We start from the raw sequence: 10,544 nt of genomic DNA, 5'->3' as shown, positions 1-10,544 counted from the left end.
TTAATTCTGTGTGCTTACCCAGACTTGTCAAACAAGAAGCCCTCCGTAGAGAGTAATCTGACACACAGAAATGTAAATTAATAAATTAGTAAATTAATAAATACTGCAGGGATGGTTGCAATTTTTTTAGCCAAATGTGGACATGCTTCTGCAACTGGTGAGAGGCATTTAATGTTTCATGAATACATTTCAGTAGCTTGATGGGCTTAAGAAAATTAAGTAATAGGGGTTCAGGTAAGTTTAGAAACGGGGTGACTACTGCAGCATTCACATTAGACCACTTGACTTGGGAAGTGTGTACAGTAATCCTCGACTTACAACCATTCGTTTAGTGATGTTCGAAGCTGCAACAGCACTGAAAAAAGTGACTTGTGACTGTTTTTCACAGTTATGACCATTGCAGCACCCCTATGGTCACATGATCAAAATTTGACCACTTGGCAACTGGCATGTATTTATGACGGTTGCAGAGTCCTGGGGTCACATGATCACCTTTTGCGACCTTCTGACAAGCAAAGTCAATGGGGAAGCCAGATTCACTTAACAACCGTGTTGCTAGCTTAACAACTATAGTGATTCACTTAACAACTGCTGCAAGAAGGGTTGTAAAATGGGGCAAAATTCACTTAACAACCGTTTTGCTTAGCAATGGAAATTTTGGGCTCCATTGTGGTCTTAAGCTGAGAATTACCTGTACCTACATTTTCTAAGCCAAATCATTACGAGATCAAACACCCCAGATAGTGGAAAGGGATTACAGTCAGAATGGAAAACTATTTCAAGATCATAACTGCCAAGAAGAAGTGTGTTATGTATCAATTATATAATTAAAGATAGGAATGCTCTTTTGGCCCCAGAAGGTGCATTCTCCTTCCAGTCTTGAGAGGCTGAACCCTTTATAATTTGTGAGTAATGTTTAATGGACAAAAGATAAACCTGCAGCCTCTTGAAATGATGCATTTGTCTTTAGAATGCCGAGGGCCAAATTGAAATAGCTTGTATGAGAAAAAAAAATTGCATTAAAATGGGGAAGGAAAGGATTCATCATTGCATGGAGCCATAGAGATGACCTTGATGAAACCATTCAGAAAGCGTTAATATAATAACAGATACAGAAGCATGTGTTGACCCGAAGGACATGGGAAAATATAATTCTAGTCTTCTTGTGGAGGCAGATCTGGTCCACCTCAGACCACATGACTTAAAAATCATCAGGACTGCCTGCATTGAGGTCACTGGCTAAAATCAAGGCAAATTTGGATCTATGAGCTCAGTCCCAATAAAAAAATTCTCCAGTGAATCCCAAGAAGCATTCTTCTCCTATGGGGAGGAATATATATATTAACCAGGAACAGGTTTACACCTCTTGGTTTTTAGTTCTAGAGAAATGGCCAGGGAAATATGATTTACTATGGAGAAAAAGTGCTTGGAGTTTGATTACAGTCAGGATCATTATAACTCTAAACACATAATTTAGAATTATAGGAATGAAATCTTACTTGATATGCAATTTAATAAAGGTCAACTCATTCCACTGATTTGGGACTCAGCAGCAAAACAATGGTTAACATCAATAATTTGGAGACTAGGAACAAAAATGCTTCCTTTTATATCTGTCATCCACCTCCATAAACACTGGCTGAGTCATGTGGTTCCTTTCTTTGATTTCAGCAACTAAAGAATCACTTCTCACATACTGTAGTTTTTGGACTTTTGACCTAAGCGTGGCCTACTGCTTATTCTCACTTTGCATGCCAGCTTATTTTTCATTACTATGATTAAGGATTTAGCTTGTTGAAGGTAATTTATACAAGAGACAGAATACATAAAAACATCACCTTTGCAGTGCCCCATATAACATTTAATTTAATGAACCTTTAGCCTGTTTGCTAGCTTCTTTCTGCACCATCCATTCATCAGTAACACAAAATATCCCACACAGACAGGAGAATCCAAATTGCTTTTGTTTGCACAAGTAAGTACTTTTCACAGCCATTATATTTTGAATATATTATTTCTTACTTTATCATTAATAGATGCTGGCACAGCATTTTATTTGTAGAGGAAAGAGATCAGAGTTTTTCAGCTACACTTTTGATTATTCAGGGTGTTGAAAGTGTACTGGTGTGAGGCTAAAATACAAAAGAGCAATTTGTTAGCATTTTAAAGGTTTAGAAAGCAGACATAGTCCATAATTCTGGATGTTTAGCAAATGAGCTGAGTCAGGAGATTTTGCTTCATAGCCTGAATTTCTTATACATAAAATCGAAGTAAGTTCAATAACATAGCACTGATGAGTAGCATTCACAATTATTTAAAACATCAATTTCATCTGCTGCCAACCCTGGATACTCTGGAATTTGTTCAGCCTGTCTAATATCTCTGCTGAGTTTGTGAATTCTTCATCTTTTTGGATTCAAGTTGCTTCAAACATCTGCTTCTTCCAACAACTGGGTCACTCCATTTCTTTAAGGTCCCCTTCCTGTCACTATCCATCTCTGTATTCTGAGAAAAATAAATATTCTATTATTTAGAATATTATAAAGGACACTAGGATGAACGAAAGGTAAGTCAAAGACACCTGTGGAATGTACACCTTCAACTTTTTAGACTTCAGATGAAGAATATGTAAACGGACGAGAAGAAGAGTAGACCTGAGAAATTTTTAGTCCTTGAAAAGTTATATTGTCACCTGAAGAAGGCAAAAAAGGATTTGTTTGAAGGAATGTTTACCTAAATTGGTCACCCACAATTCCCAGTCCCAATGTGCTAAATGCCTATTCTAAGGGCCTTTATAACCCTATTACAAGATGCCTGTGCTCAAAGAGGTAAAGCTTTTCCTTTCATTCAAACTCATATCAGTAGTAGCCTCATGGTTTGCGGCAATACTAGTATTTCAGGAGAAATATAACTAAAGTGATGGTGATCAGCAAAGCATTTAGAGGTACCTGATTAAATTCAGTGAGCATATTGTAATTCAGCTGGTGGATGCCGTGGGAAAGATGGAATGGGCGGTCCTGAAAGAAGGAAGTGCTGACAAAACTCAAGACCCACTTTTGACGGAGTCAACTTATATTACTCCAAGCTAACTTGAAAATAAAAGTCAGCACTGAAAAATGCACTAATATGCACTTAAAAATTAGAGGGTATAACTTCGGCCTCCCAAAGTATACAAAGAAATAGGGATATGTTTATCAAAAGAAAACCAATCTTTCAAAACAGAAACGTGACCCTGTACGTTTACAAGGATCTGAGGAATGTTGAATGCTTAGAGATGAAAATACTGGACTAATTTATCTGATTGTGACAGCCTATCATCTTATTATGATATTGCCTATCATCTTATCCTAGATCAGGGGTGTCCAAGTTTTGCTGGCTAAGCAATTTGGGGGGTTGAAATCTACAAGTCTTAAAAGTTGCCAAGGTTGGACACCCCTGTCTTAGACCGTCTGTTGAAGGAGGGAATACTAAACGTTCTTGTGTTTGTGAATAATCTCTGAGCAAACAAAGGAAATCCTATCCTATTGTATGCTTTCTACATTGTCAGGTCTGGTTTGGACTTAGGTTATCTTCATCCCAACCTTCCTTTTTATTAGGCTTTACTTGTGATCAGGAACTCTCCAAGTGCTCAGAAGCTGCAGCCTGAGATAGGTAGGACACTATAAATGAAAACTGCCAACTTTCTATATCCCTAGAGTTTTGATTCCACCTGACCTGGGCTACAAATACAACTATAAATTGTACTTGTAAGATTGATGTCAGCCTTACTAGATTGACCAGACAGGAAACATGACAATATGAACTAATTCTATTTTATCGTAAAGCTACGTTGTCAGAATCTTGCAAATCTGAAAGTACAAATCTCCCACTGTCTCAATTACAGTCCTAGAAACTAGGGAGGGTCTCTTCTGAGCCTCCTGCCCCTCCCATTACCCAGTTGCAGGCTATGCTGTCTCTTTTCTGGCCATTCCCTAGGCCAGGGATAGGCAACCTTGGCTCTTTTATGACTCGTGGACTTCAACTCCCAGAATTCCTGAGCCAGCCATGCTGAGGGGAAAGGGAGAGGTTTCCAAGCTGAGCCATGCTGGCTCAGGAATTCTGGGAGTTGAAGTCGAGTCATAAAAGAGCCAAGGTTGCCTACCCCTGCCCCAGGCAGTATTTCTCAGCTCATTTTCCCAAGGTCATCCCCACATACCATTACGGCATTCTTCTCTCTGGATCAGAGCTTTAGGCCTCAGCAATATTCTGCTACCAAATCTGACCTGTCATGCATCAGATTCTCATCCCTGCAAAAGGTCAGCTGTATCGATCTCTCAGGTTGTCAACACTCACATTAAGCAAAGGCTAACAAGACAGGAAGGGGAGAGTGCCAGAACTGCTTTTCACCCTCAGATCCTGGCTCTTACTCCACAGTCATCATTTGTCCACTTCCATATAAATCCTAGCTGGATGAACCACCAAAACAAACCCTGTGCCTGAAAAAACTAAGGGTGAAGATTAGCAAACAATTGCATAATAATCCCAACTGTTACTATGTAAAGGGACAGGTTAGTGGGGGAAAGGTGACATCTTGAATAGAAGAAGAGCATCCTCTAATCAGAGACCTTCGAAGTTTGTTGACCTACGATTCCCTCTAGAAAGAGCAGTGCCTATCCAGGATGTGGCAATGGGAGTCATAATCTGATATAACATAGAAGGCAACCTATTGGGGAAGGATGGCCTGGGGATAACATAGAAAATCAACAAGAGAATCCAAGACTTGTGATATGATCATGAAACGTTACCTTTCTATCCTATTCACGTTCCATGCTGTTCCCCCCCCCACCCCTGCCCCCAAGTTTGGACAAGATGACAAATGTTTCAGTTAGTAAGCAGATTTTGCCAATTGATTCCTTGAAGCACTGGTGGTCAGGTCTGATCAATGTTCCCAATTATGCCTTATAACAGGCATCCAATGCATAAATGTATCTGGCCTTCCCAACATAGGAATGTTGTTTATTTTGTGTTTCTTCAAAGCTGAAGACATGGGAGAGCCTTCATTGGTTAGCTTGTACTCTAGTCAAGGATCCCTTTGCTTTTCCCTTGATTGAAGAGGGGGAAAATTGTTAAGAAGGATAGGATGCTTCTCTTCCTACCATAAAGCCCAATACTACCGTATCCCTAGACTGCAGATGAATCAAGTTCTGTTTCCTAAAACAAATTAGAACTGCTCCTAAGCCCTGAAAAATGGGCTTAGCTCTTAAGTTACTAAAATAGACACATTATGACTGAGCAACTTATTGGATAAACATTCACAGAGGTTGATCCCTTTTGAGGGATGAACTTATGTTATAGATCTCAGATTGTACTTACGTTTATTTTTGTGGACTGTTAGCTGCTCAGAGTCAAAGTGGTAAGTTGGGTGGCCACACAGAAGGCAGGCAGGAAGAAGGAAGAGAAAAAAAGAATAGCTGTCTTTTTATCTGGGCAGTTCTATAAGCAGAGTCAGCTTCTTTATAATTATTGGGGAAATGTTCCAATGTCTGGATCCCCTGTACTCTTTGATTATGCTGCAACACAGCTTCTTTACAGGGGATTAATATTCTGTTATTATTCCACTTGTGTTCCCATTATTCCTCCAGAATGAACTGTCTTTGTCGAAATGGTCATTCTGAATATATTTCAAATGACTGGATTTCATTTTTCTACGTCTGGTTGTAGTAGGCAATGTCAATGAAAAGCTGAAAGAGAGAGAAAAAGAAGGAAGGGCCTCTTCTCCAAACAGGAGCTTCCCAAAGAAAATCTGTTGCCTGAAAAACTATCACCGACCAGCTCCCCACCATCGCTGCTCCAAGTCAAAATGCCTAGGCCAGGGGTAGGCAACCTGGGCTCTTTTATGACTCGTGGACTTCAACTCCCAGAATTCCTGAGCCAGCCATGCTGAGGGGAAAGGGAGAGGTTTCCAAGCTGAGCCACGCTGGCTCGGGAATTCTGGGAGTTGAAGTCCATGAGTCGTAAAAGAGCCAAGGTTGCCTACCCCTGGCCTAGGAGCCAAAATTGATGAGAATATTGTTAACTTTAGCATCTGATATGCAAAAACATATAAAGGCTCTACCTGCCCCGAACTAAAATCAGCCCACCAGAACAGCCATCATCCACTTTCTGACAGGACTAGTTTTGACCATATCCTCCTGCTCCTCTCTTCTAACTTTAAGTCCACGGAGGGTGTGTGTGTGTGTGTGTGTGTGTGTGTGTATTTCAATTTCTCAAGGAAGTAGTGCCTTAGAAGGGCACATGACCTAAAAACTGCCTAAAAATGTAAATAATTAACTGGTATCCTAAACAGTCTTTATTTCAGTTCTGTTTCTTTCTCTTTGCACTCCTGATTTTGCTTTTTATTTAAGCTTTTTTTCCCTAGCCCCTTTTATTTTGCCTTTTTGTACGTTATCCTTTACTGAAACTTAATAAAAAAAAATCTGGAAAGAAAACAAACAAACAAACGAAATAGTATGGGATTTTTCTGTTAAGATTACTTTTAAAAATGGTAGCCGACCTGGGCTACACAACTCAGGATGACTAAAAGGTGGCATCGCAAAGAGATACAGAAACTATTACTTCTTCTAAAACATAGGTAACCTAATTTTTTAAATCAGACCTGGGCTGTGAAAATTCAAATAATAATAATAACCAATAGTTATAGAAAAGTCTTACTTCATTTCTGCAGCCTAGTGGCATCTGCACCTTTGCAATCAGGACCTGGAAGCCTCTGGTATGTCAACCAGAATCTCTGAGCAGAATTAATCATTGTGTTAATCATATTATGAAGCAGGATCTCAACCAAATTAAACTCAGCTCTGTGGAGATACAATTACTTGGATTTCTCAGTGTCACAGAAAGCCACCACACACCCTCAACATTTCCTCCAGCCTAGGCTGTGATGGATATCTTTTCCCTGCAGTGCTGGGAGGTCAGCATCAAAGCTGTCCAACTCGACTGCTGGAAAATTTACAACAGTGGTAGAACAGCTACTAGGAGCAATGTTAATTTATTACATGGGTCTCCCAGCTTTCCTCCAGGGAGCTCATGCATGTTCCTTCCCCGTCTGTCTAATCCAAGGTCACTGACTAATTTTCATGTCCCAATAAGGATTTGAACGCAGATCTTAACCCTGGCATGATCCCTACAGTTCATCATGACTACATTGCATTTGGTCATAATGCAATTTGCATACTATGAGCTGAATCACTGGGATGTGTTAACCATGGTTCATAGTTTTAGCATGATGCAAAAATTCAAGTTAATTGTACTGTACTCAGTTATTATGGTTAAGCAAATCAAGCCACGTCTTAGTAGTGGATGATTCATGGCCAGAACAGGACAAGGAGGCTACATGATGGATATGCGGGAGAGCTGATACACAAACGACAGTGTGTCTATACCACATATCATATTTCTGCAAATGAGTGCAAATGAAAAGCTGCCACTTGCAAGTCATATATTTATGAGTCTGCAAGGCATGGTTTGTGATTGAATCTTCATTTCTTACAATCCAGCAGTGTTTCAAAGGCTTCAGTGAAAACAGCAGCATTGGGTCCCCTTCTTACATATCCCTGCTGTTGAGCTATTGTTTCACCCATGTACAAAGCTCTCTTTCAGATGAGTGGCTGCTGCTGCTGGGAATTAAGAAACACGTCAGAGGGGATAGAAGGAAATTCAATATTTTTCTGGTTCAGAGAGTAGCAATTCTGAGCCATTCTTGACATTCATTTCCTTAGGGAAGAGACAGGAGCAGAGCTACACATTCATCCACCGGTTTGGAGCAATCAGTGACATCTATAGGATAAAAGAAGAAAACCCCAAAGTACTGCAATTATTAAACCTCAGCTAAATGTGCAATATATCACAGGAGAGAAGCAATCCATGTTTGCCAACCCACAGTACACATCTGTTAGCCAAACAAACTATTTTCCAATACTGAGTTGTGTAGTGTTGAGAGGGAAACATCTTCCCTGACTGATAAAAAAAAAAATGGAAGATTGAAATTGGAAGAGGCAAAAACCAAAGGGAAGGGCAATTTTGAAGGCAAATGGTTTCAGACTCACACATATAACAATTGAAGAAACTACCGTAGCAGCAGCATCAGAAATGAACCGTTTCATTTTTAATATACACACAAAGATCTTTATAAGGTTTGCCCACCTTGTACTGTCACCCGCCAGTCTTTTTTCCCCAAAAGATCACATTATTTCTTTTCTAAGAATGATTCCAAAATAAATTTCTTTGAAAGAACAAATTTTAAATACATTTTATTCTGTAATTTACTCCCAGATTAATTCTAGCTGTTAGGTTTGCTTTTACTAACATTAACCAGAATGATAAGACTCAGCTAGCAAACGTAGTCTCATTTACTTCCACTGTTTTATTATATGAAATTATCCTTTAATTTACGTATTTTATTTTGGATTGTACGGCCTCACAGATATTTACAGCTTCTCTCCTTCCAAGCCCACAGATTCACATTGTGTAGATGGAAATATATTCCAGTTTAAGCAATATTGACGATTTCTTCAACATGTATTTACAACAGTGTGAAAATCAGTTATGTGCATGTACAGCCTCTTTTGCATGCAAAATCCATGCTTGAGTTTTAAGTATAAATTCTGTACACACCTGATCCTTTTCTTCACCACAGTGCAATTTAGTGTGATTTTAACGATCCATTTTTGTTTGCTTTTCTCTCTTCCTTTTTCGTGTTTGAGAGCTTTGAGCATGGAAACTGTCTTTGGAGAGGAAATATGTTTTTTTATATTTTTCATTCTTACAGTTATACCCATACACCCGATATAATTTTCTTTCATACGTACCCGTACTCTGCGCGTACATCCTCCATCAATGTTCCTTAGCTGACCCCTAACATGCCTTAGACAGCTCCACTTATTCCTCTCTCACTTTTGCAGACCAGATGGGTTGCTTTCTGCTTCTTTCCCGCAACACACTCTGGCACAACTTTTACACACCTTTGCCTTGTCTCTCTCTCTCTCTCTCTTCCTTTTGCTAAACCGAGTTACACAGTTAAAATTCTGATAGGCCCAGTCAGAAATACCTCGTGCGTTTGACACCCCGGATAAATGTCATTCTTTTCAACCCCCAAGACCGGGCGGGGGGGGGCTGGTCCATGGTTTACGGACTGCCAACTATATGCACACCCGCACAGGCAGGCGAGCGCGGGCGAGGATTTGGTGTTAACAGATGCACAATGTACACGGCTTCCTTTTGCCGGCGCAGCGCGCCCACCCCGGGGGCTAAAGATAATATAACGGGGCTCCTGCCTACGCCGCGCTGTCACGTCGGCCTGTCAGTCGGCTGGTAATTAATGCGAACTGCGGGTCCGGTGCCCCACCGGAGTCGTATATCACTGCCAGCTCCCGCGCGGCAAAGCAACCTCTTTTACCCGAGCCCTGTTATTTGGGGAATTTTCTATGTATTAGCTGTTGATGCACATTAATACATTAAAAATGTCAGCAGTGGAGGCCAGCTAATTGTCTGATTTAAATGTCTATTTGTCAGCGCGCGGCTCAGGTGGGCATGAGCCGAATCGGGAATGAAGCACGGAACCTGTCTCGGGACGGGCGGGGGCGGCTCTCGCCTGAGCCGGGCCGCGGGATGATCGATGGCAGAGACGCGCGGCCCAAAATGTTTGCGTTTCTGCTCGGTTTGTCTGGAAGCGGGGAGGGGAGGGGGCGGAGAGAGGCCTGGGGGAGGGGAAGAGGCGGGGAGGGGAAGAAGCCAAGGCAAGCAGGAGGCCGAGAGGAAGCTTTTAGGGAGGGGAGAAAAAGTTTCCAGGTTCTCTGGAGTGGCGGGAGGAAGGAGGGAACCCTTCCGGGAGAAAGGGAAGATTGGCTCCGTCTCCTCCCCGGCTCGAGTGTCCGATTACAACACCCATTACCCATTGCTCCATAACTCTATGGAGCTGGAGCACCTGACCAGAATACAGAATGACAGAGTTGGAAGGGACCTTGGAGGTCTTCTAGTCCAACCCCCTGCTCAAGCAGGAGATTATAGTGTTCCAGACAAATGGCTCTCCAATCGCTTCCTTGGATTTTGTTTCAGGAACAAGAGTGAAAGCACTGTCTTTTAAACTGACCAGAATGCCTGGCCATCTAATCAGGATACCCGAGCTTGGTCCCCAAAGTTGTTTCAAACCAACAGCTTCTCTAGCTTGGCTGCATCGAAAAACTCTTTGTTTTGCTGCTGTGTTTAACATTATGGACTTGGCTGGGCCTTCTGGGAAAATACCAGAAAGTATTGTTGCAAAGCAAAATTGGCCTTAGCTGGTCAAAGGTATCACTTGAGTCAGTATTTTTTGCCATAGAGCACTGGCCAGAGCATTATGGCTTGGAATATGTTTTCTTTGAGATGAACACGTGCTTCTGAACATGCGCAGAGCGCACTCCACCCCACTCCTGAAGATCAGGCAATCTAGGCAATGTGAATCTCAAAATCCTTTAAAAAAAACACCAATCTGCAGCAAGGCTGAGCTACAAACACAAAATGATTCAAATACT

At 41.3% G+C, this 10,544-nt stretch overlaps 1 long non-coding RNA gene across 5 annotated transcripts; it reads right to left on the bottom strand.

Moving 5' to 3' along the window:
- Positions 1 to 1,495: 1,495 nt before the first annotated feature.
- Positions 1,496 to 10,535, bottom strand: LOC120303380. 5 transcript variants are annotated; one of them, XR_005555437.1, is made up of 4 exons: positions 8,844 to 10,535; positions 8,650 to 8,759; positions 5,353 to 7,812; positions 1,496 to 2,505 (listed from the first exon to the last, which is right to left on the bottom strand). It is a non-coding gene; the product is annotated as an uncharacterized LOC120303380 (long non-coding RNA). The 5 variants fall into 5 exon arrangements; XR_005555434.1 differs by having other exon boundaries at positions 8,650 to 10,535; XR_005555435.1 differs by having other exon boundaries at positions 5,353 to 8,759.
- Between the last annotated feature and the right edge of the window lie 9 nt (positions 10,536 to 10,544).

This window comes from Crotalus tigris, unplaced genomic scaffold (assembly GCF_016545835.1).
Source record: "Crotalus tigris isolate CLP2741 ecotype Arizona unplaced genomic scaffold, ASM1654583v1 scf7180000024465.619267, whole genome shotgun sequence".
NCBI classification, from domain to species: domain Eukaryota; kingdom Metazoa; phylum Chordata; class Lepidosauria; order Squamata; family Viperidae; genus Crotalus; species Crotalus tigris.
The sequence above is the reverse complement of the archived record's forward strand: the minus strand, read 5'-3'. Positions and strand labels throughout refer to the sequence as shown.